Consider the following 27,641-nt stretch of genomic DNA (forward strand, 5'->3'; position numbering starts at 1 on the left):
AAGCTCACGGTTAGCAAAAATTGGTGCTGCACAGGACCAGGAGGGACCTGGCAGACTCTACCCAGGAGGAGGAGTCAGAGGGGGCTCTCAGCAACTCAGGGAGCCCTCAGAGGACCAGGCAGCACTCACAGGAGTCCCACAGCATGGGGACAAAGATGGTGCAAAAGGAGGCTCATGCAGCACTACAACAAAGGATCCCACGCCGCCGGAGAACCACACAGGAAGCTGTGCATCACAGGAAGGAGTGCTGGTGGCAGGAGCTGCACGGTGCTTGAAGAACTTCATGGAAGGAACGCAGCAAGCCTTGGCAATAGCAAAAAACGTGGTGCATGGGGGTACTGTCTTGCGTGGGGAGGCAAGCTCTTACCTCCACCAAAATTGGACAGTAGGACGTCAGGACTGTCAGGACTACTACAGTCCACCACCCGTGATGCTGGATCCACACACTTTGTCAGGAGAGAGGACCCAAGCCACCGGTCGTCGCTGCAGAGGGGTGCCTGCTGGAGAAGGGAAGTGACTCCTTCACTTCAAGGGAGATTCCTTTGTTCTTCTGGTGCATGCTGAAGACAGGCAGTCCTCAGCGGATACACGACCTGGAAACAGTTACAGTTGCTGGCAGGGGCTGAAGATACAATGTTGCTGAAGTCATCTTTGCTTCTTTGTTGCAGTTTGTAGGGTTCCTGGAGGGTCCAGATGCAGTTTCTTCAGTTAGAAGGTGAAGTAAAGGATGCAGAGGATTCCTGCTGGAGTCTTGCAATCCGAATCTGAAGAATCACCCAAGAGAGAAACCCTAAATAGCCCTCAAAAGGGGGATTGGTCAGCTACATAGGTAAGCACCTATCAGGGGAGGGCTCTGGCGTCACCTGCTGGCACTGGCCACTCAGATGCTCCCCGAGTTCCCTGCCAACTTGGAAACCAAGATAGTAAAACCCAGGGACCTTCTGGAGGAGCTATCAGCACCACCCCTGGCGTGGTGATGGTCAGGGGAGTGGTCACTCCACTTTCCTTTGTCCAGTTTTGTGCCAGAGAAAGGATTGGGGGTCCCTGAACTGGTGTGGACTGGATTATGCAAGGAGGGTACCATCTCTGCCCTTCAAAGCATTTCCAGTGGCTCTGGGAGGCTACCCCTCACAAGTCTGTAACACCTAATTCCAAAGGGAGAGGGTGTAACACCCCTCTCCCAAAGAAAATCCTTTGTTCTGCCTTCCTGGGCTGGGGCTGCTCATGCAACAGGAGGGTAGTAACCTGTCTAAGAGGTGGCAGCAGCTTGAGCTGCCTGGAAAACCTCAGAAGGCTGGAATGGCAATACTTGGGGTCCTCTAAGGAGCCCCCAGAGTGCATGGAATCATACAACGAATGCTTACAAAAGCATTGGGGTGTGATCCCAACATGTTTGACACCAAACATGGTCATATTTGGAGTTACCTTTGTGGAGCTGGACGTAGGTAGTGACCTATGTACAGTGCACGCATAAAATGGCATCCCCGCACTCACAAGGTCCAGGAAAATGGTCCTGGAGGTCAAGGTGGCACCTCTGCTAGTGCAGGGGTGCCCACACACACAGGTACTCTGCACCCTGCCCATCAGGGTTAAAAAGTCTGCTACAGGAATGACTTATAAGTGACCTGGTGCAGTGGAAATGGCAGTGAAAGGGTGTGTGCACCTTTTCACACAGCCTGCAATGGCAGTCCTGTAGAAGCCCTTGCATGGGCTCCCTACTGGTGGTAAAAGAAATGCTGCAGCCCATAGGGATCTCCTGGAACCCCAATCCCTGGTTACCTAGGTACCATATACAAGGTATTTATACGTGGACACCAGTATGCCAATTTTGGGTGAAATACTGGGTTACCAGTATGCAGTGACAAAATTTAGAGGAGAGAGAGCATAATCATTGGGGTCCTGGTTAGCAGGATCCCAGTGAACACAGTCAAACACCCTGACATCAGGCAGAAATTGGGGTTAACTTGACAAAAAGAGAGTAATTTCCTACAATAATATGCTATTGTACTGAGTGGAATATGTAGTTGAGTAACATGCCTCCATATACATTGGTATGTGCACACCTGAGTGCTATAGGTGGCTAGGGTACATCAATGTGTACACAGGAGATCTGTGACCCTTTGGGAGATCAATAAACCAATCACCTGGAAAAGGGACAAACATTAGTTAGGTCTGTACTTACCCCCTTATGGCTGCTGTGCTGCCTTCAAATGCCCATCCAACACAGGGTAGGCCACCACCAAAATGAGGGCCATTAGGGGGGTCAGGGTCTGAAGGGCACCCCGTCCTTGGGAGGACATCCCCAGCTGGGTCTCTGCAGTCTTCTGGGCCCAGCGTCTCAGGTCCTCTCACCTCTTTCGACAGTGGGTGCTCCGCCAGCTGTGGACCCCAAGGGTCCACACTTTCTTGGCAATGGCACGCCAAATCTCCTTCTTCTGATGGGCGTTGACCTGCATGGATGACATAGAAAAAATAAAGAATGTCATGTCCACATGTACCATACTAAAACGGCCACAGTAACTTACTAGTTAGTACAACTAGTCAAACATAGACTGTCTTGAACATCCCCCCACCCATACATGAGGATATGCAGTCAGGCCATATGCGAGGTGGACAAAGGCAGACGATCTGTATCTCCAGCGCCAGCTTTCTTGTAATCACATACGACTAAACAGCAAACTCTTATGCAAATATGGTATTTCAGAAGGAGTCTGGTATACCAACTCCACTAACCTTATGCAAAAGTCAGAAGGTGGATCAGAGAACATACATCAAACACTCTACACAGTCTCTCTGGACTCAATATGTGAAGCCAAACATAAGTACATGAACAGGATCTCATCCCATTCTATCACAACTTTGACACCATACAGGTCTTAAGGACACAATTAGTAACATTGTCCATCAGCCTTTGCTTAGTATAACTAAGTATAATGGTTTAAAAGACATATTTGTGAACATGGTGGACTTACCTGCTCCTCTGGTGCGCCATAGAGCTGTCCATAGAGGGGTAGGACCTCCTCCACAGATTCCCCAGCTCCTTGGGTGAGAAGGCAGAGACCCCATCACTGGTAGGACGTGGCATGATTGCTGCCAGAGGCAGTACACAGCAGCTCAAGTCATGGAGGTCGTGCTGGCAGCAGTGTCAGAAGTCAAGTGAGAGATAAAGTATGAAATGGCGGTCACATCCGCCATTTAAAAGACCATCTCCACCGACGGACATCGCCATTGGCCCAAGACTGCCAAAGGCAGCAATGTGTTCCAATGCCAATGTCCACCGTGGTAGTATCCGTCTACTGCCATGACAACTTCTGCAGGCGAACTTAGGTAATTTCCTAATGTCTAGTATAGTAGGTCAGGCAGCTGTCACTGTGCCACGAGGCCAGGATCTTTTAATGCCAAAGTTTTCAGTCCTGGCTTTGAGCAGCCATGTATAAAAATCCAAATTCATAGAAATGCTGGAATATTGATGATATGTGAGTAATGTACAAACAGTAGCATAGTCTACACCCTCATTGCAATTGAATAGATGATAATTGTGCTTATTATATGTGAAACATGGTAAGCATGTCATTATCACCGAGACTTTCAGTGACATGCGTATACCTTTCAAAGTCATAATTGATGTAAGTGGATAACATTGCAGCCATAAGCCAGTATGTCCTGTGTACTATGTTTACACTTTTGGAAATAGCATGTCCAAGCATTATGTGTGCCATATGTTTATTCATACTTACAATAGACACAATAGCTGATAGGCATACCTTCATATATTCCTTCACGTAGTTACCTTTGAATGAGAAGGGTCAGGCAAACTCCAGTGTACAGTCCACTAGCAGACCTGCAGACCAAGGGAGGACTGACATATCATCCACATCTACCACCTGGATAGGTCGACTGTCATGGATCTCAGTTGTTAGTTGGAGCCAGATTTGATGCCTGCAATCCTTCATCCCTATAGTATTCCACCCAATGTACAAATCATGGCAGTGCTGCACTTCCTGGCCACTGGATCCTTTCAAAATACAGTGGCCCTAACTGCATGGATGTCACAGCCTATGTTCAGTTTGGTCTTCAAGGATGTCCTCTCAGCACTGTTGAAACACCTGGACAGCTACATCCAATTTGCACAACATGAAGATTTGGCCCATGTGAAGGCTGATTTTTATGCTTTGGCACGCATCCCACATGTGGTGGGAGCCATTGATGGTGCCCCTGTAGCAGTGGTTCTCCCAAAAGGCAATGAACAGGTGTATCGGAACAGGAAAAAATTCCACTCCATGAATGTCCAAGTAGTCTGTTTGGTTGACCACAACATTTCTCAAGTATGTGCAAAGTACCCTAGTTCAGTTCATGATGCCTTCATCATGCGGAACAGCAATATCCCACTGCTGATGACACAACAGTACATAGAGAGGGCCTGGCTTGTTGGTACGTCATATATATGATGTGTGTCAGTATCTTATGTCTGCTGCCAAATGTATGGATGTCCAAAATTGATGTTTGCAGATATGCAACAATTCTTTACAGGGGATTCTGGCTACCCAAACTGTCCCGGGTTGTTGACACCCAAGAGGACCCAACCATGCCAGGGGACGTTTGCTTCAATGATGCCCACAGAAAGACTAGACATGTTGTGGAGTGGACTTTTGGTGGTCCTGAAGGCTAAATTTTGTTGCATTGATACGCCTGTTGGAGTGCTCCTTTTAATACCCGCCAAAGTGTGTCAAATCATTGTTGCCTGCTGCATGCTCCACAACTTCACCCTGAGACGTCAGATCCCATATGTACCAGATGAGGGAGAGCTAGCAGTTACAGCAGGTGAGAATGCAGAAATGCCAAGTGAGGATGACTGTGATGAGGGTGGAGACATCCGGGCAGATCTTATAAATCAGTACTTCAACTGACTGTAGGTATGTTTTGTTCCTTAAAAAACTAAACTCAGTGGGTTATTAGGGGACTTAGAGATATCTAAGAAGGGTCTTTATATGACCATCAGGCAGCTCATCAGTTGTTTAGAAGGGCATTTCTCAGGTGTGCATGCAAAATTGTGCACGGAGTTGCGACTATTGTGATGATCTCCTTTGTTCATGTTTGTTACACTGCACAATCAGTGCTACCATTGTATTTGGGACATGTCTTTATAGGTCTTCATTACCATTATCTGCCTATACCTTTATATATACGATTGTTACTTTGCAGATGTCTTCACAAGGTTATCCTCATGTGATCATTTCTGAATTGTGTCCGAGGCAGGTGGGATTTGCAGGTCTGACATGTGAAGTGAACATGGATAGATCCAAGTATTGTATGGCATCATATTGATGGTGTCTGAGTTCCATGCCCAGACTATCAGGACAGTGGGATGGTTGTTTTCTGTTCCACACAATAGACCTGTGTGTCATGTTATCTGGGTCCAGTGGTGGCGTGTGTGATCTTGTGTCTCGGACATGTCATCCTCTGCAATCCATTATCTCAACCTTCTCATTGGTTTGACAATTATACTATTTAACTGGTATGTAGCTGCCACTGTGTTTCCTTATTTCAGGCCACTAAACATGTGTTTCAAGACTGACATAGATGAGTAGCATGCATACAGATACCTAACCATGGTAAGTGGAAGGTTATGACTGGGGACAGATCTACTGACCTCTGTCTGTATTATGGGATATGGTAATTTGGGAGGTATGGTATGGGTACGGGATAAGGCATTAGCTAATAACACATTGAACCAATGTGTTTGCCTACTTGGATAGACAAATACTGACATGTCACTAACTTCATTAGTCTGTGTGTTGCTTGTTATTCACATATATGCTAAAGCATTGAATTATGAAGCTGTATCACTGTGTGATCTTTCGCATGTTGCAGGAAGGTGCAAAAATTTGGAAAAGAAGTATGTCAACTTGTATCATTGTACATTAATCTAACCCAACAAATTTCAGAGTTAACAGTTCACTAAAGCTGAAAAATGATTCCAAACATGATAAGTGATTTAGTTGTGTTTATTATCAAATGCACGTGTAAATTGTAGGATTGGGATCAAATCTTACAGTGCACACAGTGAATGGTTAAGTCATGGTGGATGAAATCATTGGGGTAGCTTCTACAACATTTGATGGCTCATCACAAGTTTGGCAGTCTCATGACCGTCATGTTGGTGGTGGTAGTCGTACCGCCAACAGGCTGGTGGAGAAGACTGCCGAAATATGAGCATGGCGGTATTCCCAACATAATACAGCCAAACCACCAACAGCACCACCAGTGCGTTTAGGCCCCCACAGAAGACAGTAGCCCACTGCAGGCCGGAGGAGACCATGTCCCCACCAGACAGATTTGAGGCTGCACACCCCCAAGGTTTCTACCACAGTCGCACCACCAAGGAAATGACAACCCTGGCGGACGATGTTAAAGCGGCGGTAAGACCGCCAACAGGCCGGCGGTAAAAATTTTGCAATTACGACCTTGGCGGAAACCGCCAACAAAGACAGCCACTTTAACGCTCAGACCGCCACAGCGGTACAAACAAACAGATCGGCGGTCACCGCCAATAAACAGGCGGAGGACAATGTACTGCCCACACTATTATGACAGGCCAATCCGCCACCTTTCCAGGGCGGATTCACCACGGATAAAAACATGGCGGAAACAGGAATTTCGAAGGAAAAACACTCACCTCTACACACTCCACGAGGAAGGAGGACACCATGGAGCCGGAACTCCATATTCTCCCTGCGATAGTCTTCCTGCTCCTGTACCAGGAGCACCAACGCCGGCGGCGAAGACCACGGTGAGTACTGTACCTACGACACAGGGGAGGCGGGAGGCAAAAAACAGGGACACACACATGCAACACCCCCACCCCCACCTTCACCCACTACAACACACACACCAATGCATATCTATACATTACAGTTACAGCCCCCAAACCTCCCGGAAGAATGCAAACACAAAAGGAAATGAGTGTAACCATTGTAATATGTCAAAATTCAGTAAGCAAAAATATACATATATACACTATTAACAAAATATACACCAAGATTAGTAGTCCAGGTATTGCACCATTTATAGTCCGTGGACCACTGGGCCTAAAATGCATGGGCGAGGCCCACACACGATACCAGATCAAAACAGAGAGAACACTGCAGGGGCATCAGATAGAAATACAACAGGCACCTCAGGGGGAAGGGTAGGGGGGGCACCTCAGCCAGATGAGTGCACGACGCCAGATCCACGAGGGGCCTCCATGCCCATTCATGTATCCTGGGGAGTGCAAAGCCACAGTCTCTCAAGTCTCTACAGTGGGTGGTTTGCCCACTGCTGCATCCTGGGGAGTGCAAAGCCACAGTCTCTCAAGTGGATGACAGTTTCCACTGGTTCTGGAGGGGGTTTGGTGCCCAGAGTGCTTCATCCTGGCAAGGACAGACATAGTGGATGCATGTCTCCACTGGTTCTGGAGGGGGCTTGGTGCCCAGAGTGCTTCATCCTGCCAAGGACAGACATAGTGGATGCATGTCTCCACTGGTTCTGGAGGGGGACTTGTGCCCAGAGTGCTTCATCCTGCCAAGGACAGACGTAGTGGATGCATGTCTCCACTGGTTCTGGAGGGGGACTTGTGCCCAGAGTGCTTCATCCTGCCAAGGACAGACGTAGTGGATGCATGTCTCCACTGGTTCTGGACGGGGACTGCTGCCCAGAGTGCTTCATCCTGGCAAGGACAGACGTAGTGGATGCATGTCTCCACTGGTTCTGGAGGGGGCTTGGTGCCCAGAGTGCTTCTTCCTGCCAAGGACAGACATAGTGGATGCATGTCTCCACTGGTTCTGGAGGGGGCTTGGTGCCCAGAGTGCTTCATCCTGCAAGGACAGACATAGTGGATGCATGTCTCCACTGGTTCTGGAGGGGGCTTGGTGCCCAGAGTGCTTCATCCTGGCAAGGACAGACGTGGTGGATGCATGTATCCACTGGTTCTGGAGGGGGACTGGTGCCGAGTGTATCACTCACCCCTGCCGCTCATGGGCTAGCGGTGCTTGAGTTGGCGGTCCTTGCCCTGTTCAGTGGTGCTTGACTTGGTGGTCCTTGCCCTGTTCAACGGTCCTTGCCCTGTTCAGCAGTGCTTGACATGGCAGTCCTTGCCCTGTTTAGCGGTCCTTGCCCTGTTCAGCGGTCCTTGCGCTGTTCAGCGGTGCTTGACTTGGCGGTCCTTGCCCTGTTGAGCAGTGCTTGACTTGGCGGTCATTGCCCTGTTCAGCGGTGCTTGACTTGGTGGTCCTTGTCCTGTTCAGCGGTCCTTGCCCTGTTGAGCAGTGCTTGACTTGGCGGTCCTTGCCTTGTTCAGCGGTGCTTGACTTGGCGGTCCTTGCCCTGTTCAGCGGTCCTTGCCCTGTTCAGCGGTGCTTGACTTGGAGGTCCTGGCCCCGTTCAGCGGTGCTTGACTTGGCGGTCCTTGCCCTGTTCAGCGGTGCTTGCCCTGTTCAGCGGTGCTTGACTTGGCGGTCATTGCCCTGTTCAGCGGTGCTTGACTTGGCGGTCCTTGCCCTGTTCAGCGGTCCTTGCCCTGTTCAGCGGTCCTTGCCCTGTTCAGCAGTGCTTGATTTGGCGGTCCTTGCCCCGTTCAGTGGCCCTTGCCCTGTTCAGCGGTCCTTGCCCTGTTCAGCGGTGCTTGACTTGGCGGTCCTTCACTGCCCAGCTGGGCTGGGGCTGGCGGTCCTTCATTGGTCAGCTGGGCTGTGGCTGGCGGGGCCCTCCTGGGCAGCGATGATGGGGCTGGCGGTGGCCTCCTGGGCAGCAACGATGGGGCTGGTGGGGCCCTCCTGGCCAGCGGGGATGATGGCGGTCTTCTCCGCCGTGCTGCTCCTCCCAGACTTGCCGGGTTTCTTCTGACCCTTCCCCACCTTGGGAGGAGTCACAGCTGAGTCCACACTCCCACCGGGACCCCTGGGAGCGTCTTGGGTGGGTGGTGTCTTCCCCATCTCCCGCCAGGCACTGGCCAACTTCTGGTGCTTCACAGGGGGGGGACTGGCTGTGCTGTGGCTCTGTGACACACTGGTTGTCCTGGTGGCCGGTGCACTCCACATACCTGTGACAACAGGCACCACTGGTCCCGGAGATTTTGTGGCTGAGGTGCTAGTTTGGGACCTATGAGTTGGACGGGGGTGGTGGGAAATAGGTTAAGGGTGGACAGGAAAAGTTGTTTGGAGACAGTGGGACGGGTAGCTGGAGGGGGTTTGGGAGTGGAGGAAGAGGTGGCGGTTGTAGGAGGTGTAAGTTTTGTGGCTTTCGGTGCAGGTGCATGCGCTGGAGGCTGTTGTGAGGTGGATGTATGTTGGGTGGGTGTTTGCCTGCGTTTGTGTATCTTCGGAGGGGGCGTCACAAACACACTGGGAGAGGACACAGGGGATGTGTGAATGGTAGTGGGGGTGGTGACTGCACATGAGCGGGTGTGCTGGTGGGTGTGCTGGTGCGGGACATAGTGGCTGTAGAGGTAGTGCATGCAGGTGTGAGTGTAGGCGAGACTGGGAGGGAAGAGGGAGATGAGGAGGAGGGGGACACAGTGGAGGCAGTGGATGTTGGTGTGTCTGTATGTGTGTGATGCTTGCGTGAGTGCCTGTGGGATGTATGGTGCTTATGTTTGCCTGAGCTTCCCTTGTGTGGTGAGGTGTGTGCAGGCTGGTCTGATGGTGTGCTTGGGATAGGCAGAGGTACAGGTGATTGGGTCTGGGTGGAGGAAGTTGGAGGGGGGAGGTTAGACACAGGGACAATGGCTGCCATCAGTGCTGAGGCCAGAGTTTGAAAGGTTCGGTGAAGGGCCGCCTGACCAGAATGAATGCCCTCCAGGAACGCATTGGTTTGTTGCAACTCCCTTTCTACACCCTGGATGGCATTAAAAATGGTAGACTGCCCAACAGTGAGGGACCTGAGGAGGTCAATGGCCTCCTCACTGAGGGCAGCAGAGGTGACAGGGGCAGGGGCTGAGGTGCCTGGGGCGAAGGTGATGCCCACCCTCCTGGGTGAGCAGACACGGGGCAAAGGTTGAGGGCGGTGCTGGTAGGGGGGGTGGCAGCTGTACCTGTAGAAGTGGGGGGCACAGATGTTGCCACCACCAAAAGGGAGCTCCCATCAGAGGACGAGTCCGTGTCGCTGGTTTCAGCTCCTGTCACCGCTGTGGTGCTCCCCTCGCCCTCCGTCCCACTGGTGTATTCAGAGTCCCTAGTGTGGCCCTCCATGGCCATGTGGGATGCAGCTCCCTCGTGCTCCGGTGCCACTGCTCCCCCGCCTGATGATGCTAATGCACACATGAACAGGAAGACTGCAAAAAGGGGGGGGGACAGAAGAAAGACATGTTGAGTGCATGGCTTACCGCTACCGTTGGCGGACAAGACAGACAAAGAAGCCCCCTGCACTACGTCGTGCTGTTGGGCTCTACAGTGCTATTCCTGGGAAATGGCCTACAAGGCTATGGACGACATATGTACACATAGATGACACAGGGGCATGAATAGCTGTACTTGGCATTCTACAGAGGTGTTGTGGGGGGCCACAGGGCCATGCATTACGAAGGGGCCTAGCCTACGGAACTTGCCCTGGCCTAGGGAAACCCACAGACCTCCTCCCCCACCCAGACCCCTCCACTGCACGCAAAGTCAGCTGAATGAGAGTGTACTCACCACCTTGTGTCTGCTTGTCACGCCGCGTGGTGCGGCGCGAGCCGAATGTTCGGCACAAGCCGGGCGTTCGGCTGGGGCCGCACAGCGCGTTTCTAAAACGCGGCGCGCCCCCAGCCTTTCATGCACTTTTCGAGGCCCCAGGCATTGCATGGGGCCTCGCTCTGTCGTTTTCCACCGCCTTGCTGGGGTCTCCTGACCCCTCTTACCTGTTCTTCTTTCTTCTTTCTTGTCCTCTTTCTTTTCTTCTTTATTGGGTCTTTTTGTTGTACTTTTTTTATGTCTTCTTCCCTTCCCAGGTTACCTTTCTTTTCCCAGCATTCATTGTTCCCTATTCTCTATGGTTTCTATTCTGTTTTGTTCTATGTACCTCTCCCTGTCTAAAATGGTGTCCTTTTACTTCCTGTGGGTCACTTCCTGTCTTTTGGTATATAAGGGCTGTGTTTTCTTCATTTCCTTGCGCTGCAACACTTTCTGCTCAGTTAGTGTCTTCGCTCCTGATTTCCTCTCCTGTAGGTTCTGGATTTCAGCATTCTGTGTTTCCTGACTTTTGCTCCTTTTGGATTCCAGTTTGTTTGTTCTTGTTTTTTCCAGGAATCTTCCTGTTGGAGGTTTTTCCCCTTTTTCTAAGGGTTTTTTTCCTCTGGTGCTATTTTCTGAAGGGCACGGTCTGTTCTTGGCGTCTCCATTGCCTACAGCACCGTGGCTACCAGAAAGAGTCGCCCCTTTTTGGGCCAAAGCCGAACATTGAAGATCCACGCCACCCGGTCTGCAAATTCCAGGCGCAAGCAGCACGTGAGTCGTGACAGATTGCAGCGCCTAACCATTCCGACGTCCTCAAACACCATGGATGACACAGTGGCGGCTGCTGCAGATCCGGAACAATCTCTTTTGACCACGATTCAGCAACAAGCTCAGGAATTGCAACAACTACGCAATGAAAATGCTGCGTTACGACAGGCTTTGGCTCTCCGCACCAGTGATGTTCCAACTATCTCCACTTCTACCCCTTGTTTCTCTGGTGAACCAACCAAGCTTCGCGAGTTCCTGGATGCATTAACAGTGTACTTCGCCTTCCGACCTACCCAATTCTCCCACGACAGGACCAAGGTGGGTTATCTTATCAGTGCCTTATCCGGTCCAGCCTTGGCCTGGGCAACCCCGATGGTGTCCTCCAACGATCCTGTATTGTCGGACTATTCCACCTTTGTGAGTCGCTTCAAACAGATGTTTAGCCGTCCTGGATTGGAAGCCTCTGCCGAAGAAGCCTTATGTGATATCCAACAAGGCTCGCAAGACGTCTTGCAATATATAACCCGTTTTCGTCAGCTGGCGGCAGAGACCACTTGGGTGGAACGTACTCTGGTAACTTTATTTCGTAGAGGACTCAAAGAAGAAATAAAGGATGAACTAGTACATTCTACCAGAGCGGAAGATCTTCGTGGCCTGATGGATCAAGCACGGTCCATCGAATATCGTCTTCAGGAACGGAGATCGGAAAAGAAAAGGAGTAGAGGGTTTTCCCAGCCAAGTAGCTCACGAGCTTGCCTGCAGCGTTCCGAGGAACCTCGCACTCCTGCTAGAGACATCGAAGGGGAACCCATGCAGGTGGATACTACCCGAGGTCCGCTCTCTGCTAGTGAACGAGAGGACAGACGCAAGAGAGGGTTGTGCCTGTACTGTGGTTCTGCTGGTCACATGCTTCGTACCTGTCCTGTACGTCCACCCAGGCCTTCGGGAAACGCCACCTCCCGTCCTCTGTAAGAAGGGAGGGGACGGGATCTACTGCTATACCTTCCATCAGCTCCTTTGATGACAATACAACCGCCTTGTTCATTTTTCCTGTCCTGTTACAACTTCCTGACGGTCGTCAAGAAAAGACTATGGCATTACTAGATTGTGGTGCTAGTGGTATATACATGGACAAGACGTGGGCTGCTGCTCACCAAGTTCCTACACAAGCAAAAGAAGTACCCGAACAGGTACACACCGTGGATGGATCCTTGATATCCTCTGGTCCTGTAGACACCACTACCCTGATGTTAAGTCTACAGGTGGGAAACCATCAAGAACACATCTCCTTCGATCTTATCACGTCCCCCAACCATACCATCATTCTTGGAATTCCGTGGTTTATCAGACATAACCCGTATATAAATTGGGTAACCCGGACAGTTTCTTTGTCTTCGCAATTTTGTCATGAGAACTGTTTTACTTCCGACAAGTATTGGTCTCCGAAAAGATCCTTAGATACTGAAGGTGCCACTGGTATGTCCATTAATACGGTCCAAGGGGTCCCAGACCACTATTTGGAGTTTCAGGATGTTTTCCAAAAACCGTCAAAACCTGTGCTACCTCCACATCGAGAATATGATTGTGCTATTCCATTGGAACCCGGCACAATTGTTCCTTTTGGGAGGATGTACTCTCTCACGGAACCCGAAAAGGAAGTTCTAAAAGAGTATCTGGACGAAAATATACAGAGTGGTCTTATTGTTCCATCGTCGTCTCCGGCTGGGGCTCCTCTCTTTTTTGTCCCCAAGAAGACAAAGGATCTTCGTCCTTGCCTGGATTTTCGAGGTCTGAATAAAATAACAATTAAAGACCGTTATCCTTTGCCTCTCATCAGGGACATACTAGAAGCTATCAGAGGGGCTCAACGTTTTACTAAATTAGATTTACGAGGAGCTTACCACCTTTTACGCATAAAAGAAGGCGACGAATGGAAGACAGCTTTCAGGACTCCATTTGGCCATTTTGAATATAGGGTTATGCTGTTTGGTCTCACTAACGCCCCCGCAATCTTCCAGAGGTTTATGGACTCAGTGTTTTCAGACCTTCTGAATCAGACAGTCGTGATCTACCTAGATGATATTCTTATTTATTCTAGAAATCCGGAACTCCACTCTTCCCATGTGAAACAAGTTCTTCAAAGACTTCGTGCTCATCAACTATTTTGCAAACCAGAAAAATGTGAGTTCGACATGACGGAAGTCAAATATCTGGGCTATCATTTAAGTCCCACCGGCATAGCTATGGATCAAGAAAAGGTACAAGCTATCCTAGAGTGGCCTTCTCCTTCTTCCATAAAAGAAACACAATGTTTCCTAGGGTTAGCAAACTTCTATCGACAATTCATTCTAGACTTTGCCAGACAGACTAGCCACATAACTCAGACCTTAAAAAAGGAAAATTCAAAGAAAGGGTTTGTCTGGACTGAGGCGGCTGAAGCAGCCTTTCACGAATTAAAGAGAGCCTTCACCCAAGCCCCCATCTTGAGACATCCAGATACCACCAAACAATTTATAGTCGTAACTGATGCTTCTGAGAGAGCCATCGGAGCTGTCTTACTCCAACGACAAGAGGATGATGGTCTTGAACATCCTGTTTTCTACTTGTCTCATATCCTTTCCACAGCTGAACAACACTATTCTGTACTGGAAAGGGAATTATTGGCTCTGAAAACAGCCTGCCTTTGGTGGAGACAGTTTCTGATGGGTTCCAAGGAACCATTTGAGGTGAGGACAGACCACCGTAACCTACAATGTTTACGAAATTTTGTATGCCAGAATAGTCGTCAGGCCCGCTGGGCCTTTTTCTTCAGTCAGTACGATTTTTTCATCACATATATTCCTGGATCTCAAAACATTCTGGCTGATGCTCTGTCTCGCCGATATCCAGAATGTACTCCTTCCTCATCTCAGTATCTTCTGGAACCCAGTAAGATCATTGGAGTGACTCAGTCTTTCCTGGAAGAAGTACAACTGGAATACGCCAACCTATCGGACCACGATATAGAAGAACTAAGACCATTATTACATAAGAAACAAGGATATTTTTATTATCAAAACCTGATATTCCTCCCTACTAACAAGGTGCAAGAAAAAGCATTACAAATGTGCCATGATTCACCTGTGGCTGGTCATAGAGGCATCAAGGCCACACAAGAACTTATTTCACGATTTTTCTGGTGGCCTACCTGGAAGCTGGATGTGGAAAGATACGTTCAGGCCTGTCCCATATGTGCCCAAATCAAGATACCCCATACCAGACCTGCAGGATTACTACAGCCTTTGCCTGTTCCACCGGCCCCATGGTATACCATCTCTACTGATTTTATGTGTTCACTCCCACCATCAGCAGGAAACCGGGTTATCATGGTCACTGTGGATTCTTTCACGAAGATGGCTCATTTCACTGCCCTGAAAAGGCTACCTACTTCTCAAGAACTAAGTCAAATATTCATTGATCATATCTTCTGTCTCCATGGACTTCCACATACCATAATATCTGATAGAGGACCTCAGTACATTTCCCGGTTTTGGAGGCATTTTTGTAAAACACTGAATATTAATAGAGCCCTGTCTTCAGGGTTCCATCCTCAGACCAACGGCCAGACCGAGCGTCTGAACCAAGGACTAGAGCAATATCTTCGATGCTTTTGCAATTCTACCCAAAGTAACTGGAACACTTACCTCTCTATAGCTGAGTTTTCCTACAATAACTCAGTCCATAACGCCTCCAAGGTCACTCCCTTTTTCTGTTCTTATGGTTTTCATCCTACCTCTTTTCCTACTTCTCCACAATCCAACTCTCCTCTACCCGCTATTTCCTATTTCTCCAAACGCCTTCTCCAAATCCATAGACTAATTCGATCTAATTTGTTACATACCAAGAGATATATGAAGAAGGCTGCAGACAAGAGACGTGCAACCAATCCAAACTATCATCCGCAAGATAAAGTTTGGCTCTCCTCCAAATTCTTACCCTCACGTCTTTCTCAAAATAAGTTCACACCTCGTTACTATGGGCCTTTCCGTATTCTTCAGTTGGTCAATCCTGTCACTGTCCGTCTTCGCTTACCTCATACTTGGAAGATTCATCCCGTCTTTCATGTTTCCCAGCTCAAACCTTACGTACCTGACCCTTTCTCTCGTCAGTTTCCTTGTCCTCCTCCTGTGTTGGTGAACGATGTTCCTGAATATGAGGTACAGGAAATCTGTGACTCTCGTCTATTTCACAGACGGCTTCAATATCTGATTCATTGGAAGGGTTATCCTCTCAGTGAATGCTCTTGGGAAGATGCATCTTCTGTTCACGCTCCTCTCCTGATTCAACGCTTTCACCGTTTGTTTCCTCTCAAACCTGGGTCTTCGGGAGGGGGACCTACTGTCGCGCCGCGTGGTGCGGCGCGAGCCGAATGTTCGGCACAAGCCGGGCGTTCGGCTGGGGCCGCACAGCGCGTTTCTAAAACGTGGCGCGCCCCCAGCCTTTCATGCACTTTTCGAGGCCCCAGGCATTGCATGGGGCCTCGCTCTGTCGTTTTCCACCGCCTTGCTGGGGTCTCCTGACCCCTCTTACCTGTTCTTCTTTCTTCTTTCTTGTCCTCTTTCTTTTCTTCTTTCTTGGGTCTTTTTGTTGTACTTTTTTTATGTCTTCTTCCCTTCCCAGGTTACCTTTCTTTTCCCAGCATTCATTGTTCCCTATTCTCTATGGTTTCTATTCTGTTTTGTTCTATGTACCTCTCCCTGTCTAAAATGGTGTCCTTTTACTTCCTGTGGGTCACTTCCTATCTTTTGGTATATAAGGGCTGTGTTTTCTTCATTTCCTTGCGCTGCAACACTTTCTGCTCAGTTAGTGTCTTCGCTCCTGATTTCCTCTCCTGTAGGTTCTGGATTTCAGAATTCTGTGTTTCCTGACTTTTGCTCCTTTTGGATTCCAGTTTGTTTGTTCTTGTTTTTTCCAGGAATCTTCCTGTTGGAGGTTTTTCCCCTTTTTCTAAGGTTTTTTTTCCTCTGGCGCTATTTTCTGAAGGGCACGGTCTGTTCTTGGCGTCTCCATTGCCTACAGCACCGTGGCTACCAGAAAGAGTCGCCCCTTTTTGGGCCAAAGCCGAACATTGAAGATCCACGCCACCCGGTCTGCAAATTCCAGGCGCAAGCAGCACGTGAGTCGTGACACTGCTGTGCTGCCCTCAAGCGCCCATCCAACTCCGGGTAGGCCACCGCCAGGATCCTGAACATCAGGGGGGTCATGGTTCGACAGGCACCCCTCCCACGTTGGGAGGCCATCCCCGGCTGAGCCTCCGCCGTCTTCTTGCTCCAGTAGCGAACGTCCTCCCATCTTTTCCGGCAGTGGGTGCTCCATCTGTGGTGGACCCCCAGGGTCCGTACGTCCTTGGCAATGGCACGCCAAATATCCTTCTTCTGGTGGGCACTGACCTACATGAAATGTACAGGGGAAGAAGAGAAGTCATTACCAACTGCGAAGTCAAAGTGAGTGGCCCCCATCCCTACCCTTGCCATGTGGCACATGCACCCACCGTCTTTCATGCACGCAGAACTCTGCCCCCTTCCTTCTTACAACCAGCCCTCCCAACAAAGGCATAACCCACACAACATGCTCCCTGTGTACTCACCTGTTGGTCTGGATGACCGTAGAGTAGCATGTACTGGGGGAGGACCCCATCGACGAGCTTCTCCAACTCCTCCGATGTGAAGGAAGGGGCTCTTTCCCCAGACGCACAAGCCATTGTCTCTTCCAGGCCGAGGTCACAGCAGCACTTGCATTGTAGGTCCTCTCCTGTCGAAGATCAGGTATTGAGTGGTTCAACAGATAGAAAATGGCGGTCACCTCCGCAGCGGTCATGTCCGCGGCGGTGCGTACCATCACCGCCAGCTTACATCGTCATTGGCTCCTGGGACCCATGGAGTCCAATGTTAACCAATGCAGCATTGCGCCGCGGTCTTCGACCGCCTACCGCTACGGTGTACAACACCAGCGCAGTTACCTCACATCCCATTGTCCCACTTTAGAGGTCAGGCAGCCGCCATTTCAGGGGCCCACATGGCCTAATTACCAACTGCGTCACACATACCTAGGCCTACTCTCAACACACATACAGGCCACATTTTGTGTATGAATGGTGTTCTGTGTAGACTGTGGGTACATACCTCTGAGTTGTTTGACTCTGTGCTCACTGTTGTCCTTCATAGGCACCGTCCGCTGGGACATGTGAGGAGATGGCGGAATCCTCCGGTGTACCGACCGCTGGTGGACCTGTCGACAATGGAGGAAAGAAATGTGATTATCACCTACAGGTTTGACCGTGCCACAATCCAGGAACTGTGTACACAGTTGGAGCCTGACCTGATGTCAGCAATCCGTCATCCCACAGGAGCAGGTGCTATCAGTGCTCCATTTCCTTGCTAGTGGGTCTTTTCAAACAACTGTGGCCATGGCATCAGTGATGTCCCAGCCTATGTTTTCCAAAGTATTGTCCAGAGTGTTGTCTGCCCTGCTGCAACACATGCAGAGCTACATCGTTTTCCCTCAGGTGGAGGATTTGCCCACAGTGAAAGGTGACTTCTATGCCCTTGGACATAGCCCCAACATCATAGGTGCCATTGATGGGACCCATGTGGCTTTGCCCCCCCCCACAGGAGTGAACAGGTGTACAGGAACTGGAAGAGTTATCATTCCATGAATGTACAGATGGTATGTTTGGCAGACCAGTACATCTCCCATGTGAATGCCATGTTCCCTGGCTCAGTGCTTGGCGCCTACATCATGCGGAATAGCAGCATCCCTTATGTGATGGGTCAACTCCAGAGGCACTGTGTGTGGCTATCAGGTGACTCTGGTTACCCCAACCTGTCATGGCTACTGACCCCAGTGAGGAATCCCAGGACAAGGGCAGAGGTACGCTACAATGAGGCACATGGGCGAACTAGGAGGGTGATCGAGCGGACATTCGGCCTCCTGAAGGCCAGGTTCAGGTGCCTCCATATGACAGGTGGATCCCTATTCTACTCACCAAAGAAGGTGTGCCAGATCATCCTGGCCTGCTGTATGCTTCACAACTTGGCTTTGCGACGACAGGTGCCTTTTCTGCAGGAGGATGGTCCAGATGGCGGTGTTGTGGCGGCTGTGGAGCCTGTGGACAGTGATGAGGAGGAAGCAGAGGAAGAAGACATGCAGAACAGGGACTCAGTCATCCAGCAATATTTCCAGTGAAGCACAGGTGAGAATACATTCCTGCCTAATACATGTACTTTTACACTTCTACCTCTATCCTGTCTGTCGATTTCACCCAGTGTATTTTCACTGAGTTGTCACTTTCCCTTACGGTTTCACAGGTGTAGGTCCCAACGTGTGTCATCTGCTTAGATTCCTCAGGGACTAGAGCTGTGTGACATTGGTATGTTGACATTACTATTTCATGAACATTTTGTCACTGTAATTGCAAATACACTATTTCGAAATCACAGACAGACTCCAGATCTTTTGGTGCTTTAGGTGTGTTTATTTAAATACAAAATATTGGAGGGGGAAGTTAAATGGTGAGGGGTGATGGCGAAGGAGTGTCCATGGCAGAGTCCAGTCTATTAGTCTCACAGGTGCATTGACCATATGGGCATAGGAAGTGGAGCTGGGGCAGTTTCAATATGGACAGGGTGACAAAGTGGGACAGTGGGATGACAATCAGGGTGGTCTCATTTCTTGGCGGGGGTCTTGGCATAATGCTCTGTCTTGTTCCTGAATCTCAGGGACCGTTTGCGGGGTTGTTCTCCCTCTGCAGGGGGTGGGGTGCTGGTGTGGTGGTCCGGTGGCGGTGCCTCCTGTCCACTAGCGCCGGTGGAGGTGGTGGGCAGTTCATCGTCCATGCTAGTGTCAGGAGCCCCTTGTAGTGCCACAGTGTCCCTCCTGGTGTTGAGTACTTCCTTCAGTACCCCTACGATGGTGCCCAGGGCGGAGCTGATGGTTCTGAGTTCCTCCCTGAACCCCAAATACTGTTCCTCCTGCATGCGCTGGGTCTCCTGAAACTTGGCCAGTACCGTTACTATCGTCTCCTGGGAGTGGTGGTATGCTCCCATGATGGAGGAGAGGGCCTCATGGAGAGTGGGTTCCCTTGGCCTGTCTGCCCCCTGTCGCACAGCAGCCCTCACAGTTCCCCTGTGTTCCTGGGCCTCCGTCCCCTGGACCGTGTGCCCACTGCCACTGCCCCCAGGTCCCTGTTGTTGTTGGGGTGGTGGGTTATCCTGGGTTCCCTGTAGTGCTGGACACACAGCTGATTGACGTGTCCTGGGGACAGAGGTATGGGCCCGCTGGGTGGGTGCTGTGCTGGTGTTTCCAGAGGGGGGAAGGTCTGTGGTGGCCTGTGCCTGTGTGAGGGGAACCGACTGTCCCGAGGCCCACGATGGTCCAGGCTGGTCATCTAGATCCAGGTGGACAGAGGTGCTGTCATCACTGTGGGCCTCTTCTGTGGGTGGAGTGGACATGTCTGGACCCTCCTGTCTGGTGACGTTGGGTAGTGGTCCTGCAGGGGTGTAAAGGCATGATTATTGCATCTGTGTGTGTCATGGTGTGCAATGGGTGGGTGACAGTGTACCCCAGTGCTGGCATTCCTGTGTGGGGGCTTGTGTGATGATGGTTTAGGGGGGTGTATGGTTATGTGCAGTGGGCATGCTTTAGTGATGGGTGTCCATGCGTTGGTGTTGCATGCAGGGCTTGGTGTTGGGATGGGTGGTTTTTGATACTGGTACATTTGTGAGGAGTTGGAGTGATAGGGGTGGGGGTGAGGGTGGCGGTATGTGATAGCATGCAGGTAGGGTGGGGGATGTAATAGTTAAGATTTGACTTACCAGAGTCCATTCCTCCACCGACTCCTGCGAGGCCCTCAGGATGCAGAATCACCAAGACCTGCTCCTCCCATGTTGTTAGTTGTGGGTGAGGAGGTGGGGGTCCGCCACCAGTCCGCTGAACCGCCTGGTGGTGTCTTGAGACCACAGAACGCACCTTCCCCCGTAGGTCGTTCCACCTTTTCCTGATGTCCTCCCGATTTCTTGGGTGTTGTCCCACTGCGTTTACTCTGTCGACTATTCTTCGCCATAGCTCCATCTCCCTTGCAATTGAGGTGTGCTGCACCTGTGATCCAAATAGCTGTGGCTCTACCCGGACGATTTCCTCCACCATGACCATGAGCTCCTCCTCCAAGAACCTGGGGTGTCTTTGCCGTGCCATGAGGTGGTGTAGGTGATGTGTGGGGTGGTGTGTGTGGTGATATGTAGTGGTGTGTGGTGTGTTGTGCGTGGAAGTTGTGTGGGTGATGGTGCTGTGTGCCTGTGGATGCTAGTTTGTGGATGGTGGTGTCTCTCTCTGGCCTTCTCTCTGTAATAGTGGTCGTAGGGGTTTGTGGGTGATGTGGGTGTGTGTTTTATAGTGTATTGGGTGTGTGGGAGTGGTTTGTGTATGTGCATCAGGTGTGTGTATTTCGAATTGTCCAATGTGGCGGTGTTTTGTATATGTGTGTGTATTTTGAGCGTGGAGGTGTGTACCGCCAATGGAATACCGCGGTTGAAAGACCGCCGCGTGGATTCATGTGTCGTGATAGTGTGGGTGTATTTCTGTTGCCGTGACGGTGGAGGTTTTTTTTCGCCAGTTTATCACTGACCTTTGGTGTGGGTGTCTGAATTTTGTCGGATTCCGAGATGTGGGTCATAATAGCTGTGGCGGAATTCCACGGCTGTGGCGGTGTGTTGGCGGTCTTCTGCACGGCGGTAAGCAGCTTTTACCGCCAATGTTGTAATGAAGGCCCAAGTCTCTAAAAGGAGACACTCACCTTCAGGAACACATACCTGTTTGGAGCCACCATGGAACCTGAACTACATGACTTCCCGCTGCTCGCCCAACGACTCTGAAACCAGCAATGACGACAGCAGCCGTGAGTACACACACTTTCTTGTCACTATTGCAAAATCCCAAATTACCCAGGCACATACAACATACACATCCAGAACAGGTGGCGAGTTCGATACACACACATAACCTCACACTGACAGGCACACTCACAGACAGCCACATAGACACATACATAGTATGTACACTACAGCTATCACACACACACCAAAAACGCACACCAACCCCCAGATACACAGCACCAGCACAGTCACACACAACACCACCAAATTACACAACTACATCACAACCTCAACACTTTAAAAGCACCATTAAGTGTCCACAATACACACCTCCACTTGACAAATCATACATACAACACAACGTAACAACACCAGAGAGCAAACATACAATATCACACATCAATACAATGAAGCATACGTCATACCACACAAACACACATCACAACGGATCTGACATACCAATCACCACACACACTCATGCACACAGTACAACTACACAAAGGCAGACAGCACTGCAACAGCACGTCAACACAATCACAACACACAATACCAGCACAAATATATGTCCCCAACTTATACACGCCCGTCACACAATACACACCCATCTCTGCAGAACATATGCAATGCAGACACCCACACATGCTGCCCAGACACAACTGGTAGCACAACCACGACATACACAAAACTTACTCACACACCGATAAAATCAGCCAAGACCAAAACAACCCTAAGAAAAGAAAGGCAGGACAAATATGTAACCTTCAAACCAACAACATGTTGGTCAAGATATATGTAAATAAATAAATATATACATAGATATTTTCACAGATTAAGGTCTTAGGCCAGTACCCGTACTTGACTCCGGACTGCCATATAACCTCCACAGGTAGGGGCATCAAGGGGCCCTGCAGGCAACTCTGGAATTGGGGGGGGGGGCAGAGAAGTGGGTTTCGGCTTAGGTTTGAGAGGGAGATCTTTGGGTTTGAGCTTGGGAGGGGGAACGTAGGTCAAGGCCTAGGGGAAGGCCGAAAACTCTTGGGAGGGGTTGACTTCTTGGTGGGAGAGAGACATGGGTACCTGCAGAGGGGCAAGGAAGTCTTGTAGGTGGAAGGGCTGGACTTTAAGAGGGAGTGTTTTGGGGTATCATGGGGTGGGGGAGGAGTAGGGAAAAGAGAAAACTCAGAGAGGAAATACTTCTTTGACACACAAAAGGCTTCGGGAGTGGAGGGAGAGGGAGTGGTTGTATGAGGTGTTTTGGTTGATGTCTTGGGTACATGTGTGTGCAAGGTATGCTTGTGGGTGCTGGGTGTCTGTTGGGTGGGTGAGTGTGGGCGTTTATGTGTCTTAGGAGGAGGGGTGGAGGTGCTGGGAGATGCTATGGTGGATGGGTGACTGTCTGTTGGGGTGGTGACTGCAGGCATGGTGGATGTGCTGCACGTAGACATGTCTGTGGATGTGGTAACTGGGGTGGATGTTGGAGAATTTGTTATTGTGCTGACTGGTAGAATAGGAGTTGTGGCTGAATTGGTGAAAGTTGGTATGGTGTGTGCAGGTTTGTCCAGTGTTAAATGGGTGGTGGGGGAGTAAGTGCAGGTAGTGACTGTTGCTATGTCTTCAGGTGGGTGTTGTTTCTGTGCATGCTGGTGGTGGGTTTTGTGGTGCTTATATTTGTCAGTGGTACCCTTGGATGTTGAGGTGGACGCATGTTTGCCTGTTTGTGTGCTTTGGCTGGGTCAGGGAAGAGGGGTTTGGGACTGGGAAGAGGAAGGTGGAAGGTGGACAGAAGACAAAGGGTAACTGGCTGCAGTCAGTGTGGAGGCCAGAACCTGAAAGGATCCCTGTAGGCCAGCCAGTGTATTGTGAATGCCCTCCAGGAATGCATTGCTCTGCTGGGCTTGAGTTGCCAGTTCCTGGATGGCATTCACGATAGTCAACTGACCCACAGAGATTGACCTCAGGAGGTCAATAACCCACTCACTGAGGCAGCAGGGCTAAGAGGAACATGGGCAGAGGTGCCCGCTGCGAAAGGAGACACCTAAACTCCTGGGTGAGTGGGCGCAGACAATTGGGTGGGGAGCTACAGAGAGGACGTGTTAGTAAGGGGGATGGCGGACAAAGATGGTGATGGGGTGGTCACAGATGGGTCCACCAGGGAGTGGATGATTCCGAGGATGATGAGGATGATCCTGTCTCCCCCGTGGCACTTCCCTTGCCTTCCGGGCCACTGGGTCCCTCGCTGTCAGTGGTATCAGCACTCCGGGTCCTGTGGCCAGCAGCATCCCCACTCGCCTGTCCCCGTCTCCTTCGCCTACCAATGCTGATGCACACAAATAGAGAGAGAGGAAGGGAGAGATAAAGAGGGTCATCACATTCTTCACATGCACATTACAACATGCACAACTTTAGGTATACATCTCCTGGATAGGCAATCCCATATAGAAAACCACATATCCAACATCACGTCACAACATGTTACTTCTATCCAACCTTTTACGTCATCTCTTTCACCGACATCATAATCTATGTAAGGTAGCACAACTAGAGCATTTCATCAAATCACCTGTACAGCTATGTCAGGATGCTCATCATGTCCTGGCTAAAGTTGAATTCCTGTCCCACTGATCATAACTCTCTATACTCCTATCACCTTTAGGAAAGGCAGTTGACTGATCACACTATCTCATGCATGTTCTGATTCCACACCTGACCAGTCCATTTCCATAAGTCATGTCCCATGCAAATAAAGACAACTCTATTCACAGAAGACCCAGCATCTGCCATTCCAATCACATCCCTAGCTGAACACTCTGCACATATATGCCATAATGGATGCAATCACTGATGAAGACACAATGGGGGTCATTCTGACCTCGGCGGTAAAAGGCGCTTACCGCCGGTCAGAAGACCGCCATAACACCGCCGCGGCCGCGGTAAACCACCACGGTCATTCTGACCCGCAACTTGCAAACCGCCAAAAACCCGACATCCACAAAAGTCCGCCATACCAAAGGTCAGCGAAAAGATGGCGATGACCAAACCTCCACCGTCACGCCAACAGAAATACGCCCACACTATCACGACACACGAATCCATGCGGCGGTCTTTCAAACGTGGTATTCCATTGGCGGTACACACCGCCGCGCTCAAAATACACACACACATAGAAAACTCAGCCACATTGGTCATTTTGAAACACACACACCTGATACACATACTAACACCACTCCCACACACCCAACACAATATAAAACACACACCCACATCACCCACAAACCCCTACGACCCGAAATCATTGACGAAGGCTAGAGAGAGAGCACAGAATAGACAATCCCACAACACAGAGGCACACAACACCATCACCCACACAGAATCCACGCACCAAACACCACACACCACTACACGCACCACACTCATCACCACAAACGCCACCCCACACCTCATCCACACCACCCCATGGCACCCCAAAGACACCCCAGGTTCAGTGACGCAGAACTCAGGGTCATGGTGGAGGAAATAGTCCGTGTAGAGCCCCAGCTCTTCGGGGCACAGGTGCAGCATACCACAATTGCCAGGAAGATGGAGCTATGGCAAAGGATAGTGGACAGGGTCAACGTGGTGGGACAGCATCCACGCAATCGGGATGACATAAGGAAGCGCTGGAACGACCTACGGGGGAAGGTGCGTTCCATGGTATCAAGACACAACATTGCGGTGCAGAAGACTGGCGGCGGACCCCCACCTACTCCCCCAGAATTCACAGCATGGGAGGAGGAAGTCTTGCGCATCCTGCATCCTGAGGGCCTCGCAGGAGTAGGCGGAGGAATGGACTCTGGTAAGTCAAATCTTCACTACTTCATTCCCCCCACCCCACCTGCATGCCAAATCATACCCACACCCTCACCCCCACCCCCATCACACCAACTCCTTGCAAATGGCTCACCATCACAACCCACCCATCCCAACACCAAGCTCTGCATGTGACCACAAAGCATGGACACCCATCACCAAAGCATGCCCACTGCACACACACATCACCCCCACAAGCCACCCTCACAAAAGCCCCCACAAGGGCATGCCTGCACTTGGGTACACGGACACCCACCCATCACACGAAATGCCACACACAGAAGCAATAACAATACCTTCATACCCCTGCAGGACCCGAACGCCACCACACCGCCACGGAGGGTACAGAGATGTCCATCCCACCCCCAGAAGAGGCCCCCAGCGATGACAGCAGCTCTGTCTCCCTGGACCCAGATGACCAGCCCGGCCCATCGGGGACCTCTGGACAGTCGGTTCCCCACAGACAGCCACAGGCTACACCAGACCCAACCCCCTCTGGGAACACCAGCACAGCTCCCACCCAGCGGGCCCATGCCTCTGTCTCCAGAACACGTCAATCAGCGGTGTGTCCACCACTACTGGGCACCCAGGTTGACCCACCACCCCAACAACAACAGGGACCTGGGGGCAGTGGTAGTGGGCACACCGTCCAGAAAACAGAGGCCCAGGAACACAGGGGAACTGGGAGGGCTGCTGTGCGACAGGGTGGGGACAGGCCCAGGGAACCCACTCTCCAAGAGGCCCTCTCCTCCATCATGGGAGCTTACCACCACTCCCAGGAGACGATGGCGACGGTACTGGCCAGGTTCCAGGAGATCCAGGCACTGCAGGAGGAACGGTACATGGGGTTCAGAGAGGAACTGAGGAACATCGGTTCCGCAATGGGGACCATCGTCGTGGCCCTTAACCAGATAGTCACCACATTGCGGGACCATGTGGCACCACAAAGGGCCCCTGTCACTGGCCCACGCCAGGAACAGCCTACCACCTCCGCCGGCGCTAGTGGACAGGAGGCCCCCACACAACAACAGGCCACCAGAACCCCACCTCCTGCAGAAGAAGAACCACCCCGCAAGCGGAGCCTGAGATCTCACAAGAAGACAGAGTAGGATTGCAAGACCCCCGCCAGCATAAGATACCCCCTGATGTCATCCCACTGTCCCACATTGTCACCCTGTCCAACCTTGAACTGCCCCTGCTCCATCCTTCCACAGGCATATGGACAATGCACCTGTGTATCTGAGAACTGGACTCTGCCATGGATATAACTCCACCCCCACCCATCACGTTTTACAATCATATACCTATATGTAGCACTTAAAATAAATCACTTATTGCACTTAAAATAACAGGAGTCTGCTTGTATTCTTAACAAATGTATTACACATAACGGTGCAATAATGTCCTGTTACTTTGTGATGACAACATACCTATTTCAATAAGCTTTAGTCCATGGGCAAACAAAGCAGAAGTCACGCAGTGGGTCATACAGCTCTGAAAAGGGAAGGGAAAGTCACAAATCAGTTAACAGGAACTGGGGGGAAACACAGACAGTAGAGACGCATGAGGCCTTAAGTAAATGTAATATGGCGTGGGTGATTCTTACCTGTGTGCTACTGAAAATATTGTTGTATGACTGTATCCCTGTTGTCCGTGTCGTCCCCGTCGTCTTCCTCCTCTTCACTCTCCACAGGCTCCACAGCTGCTACAACACCACCATCTGGACCATCCTCCTGCAGAAAAGGCACCTGGCGTCGCAAAGCAAGATTGTGAAGCATACAGCAGGCCACGATGATATGGCACACCTTCTTTGGTGAGTACATTGGGGATCCCCCTGTCATATGCAGGCACCTAAACCTGGCCTTCAGGACCCCGAAGGTCCTTTCTATGATCCTCCTAGTTCGCCCATGGGCCTCATTGTACCGTTCCTCTGCCCTGGTCCGGGGATTCCTCACTGGGGTCAGTAGCCACGACAGGTTGGGGTAACCACAGTCACCAATTAGCCACACACGGTGTCTCTGTAGCTGTTCCATCACATAAGGGATGCTGCTATTTCGCATGACATACGCGTCATGCACTGACCCAGGGAACTTTGCATTTACATGGGAGATGTACTGGTCAGCCAAACAGACCACCTGGACATTCATCGAATGATAACTTTTTCTGTTTCTGTACACCTGGTCACTTTCTTTGGGGGGAACCAAGGCCACATGGGTCCCATCAATGGCACCAATGATGTTGGGGATATGTCCAAGAGCATGGAAATCACCCTTCACTGTAGCCAAATCGCCCACCTCAGGGAAAATAATGTAGCTCCGCATGTATTTCATCAGTACAACACTCTGGACAAAACCTTTGAAAACATAGGCTGAGACATCCCAGATGACATGGCCACTGTTGTCTGAAAAGACCCACTTGCCAAAAAATGGAG

Source organism: Pleurodeles waltl, chromosome 5 (assembly GCF_031143425.1).
Source record: "Pleurodeles waltl isolate 20211129_DDA chromosome 5, aPleWal1.hap1.20221129, whole genome shotgun sequence".
NCBI classification, from domain to species: Eukaryota; Metazoa; Chordata; class Amphibia; order Caudata; family Salamandridae; genus Pleurodeles; species Pleurodeles waltl.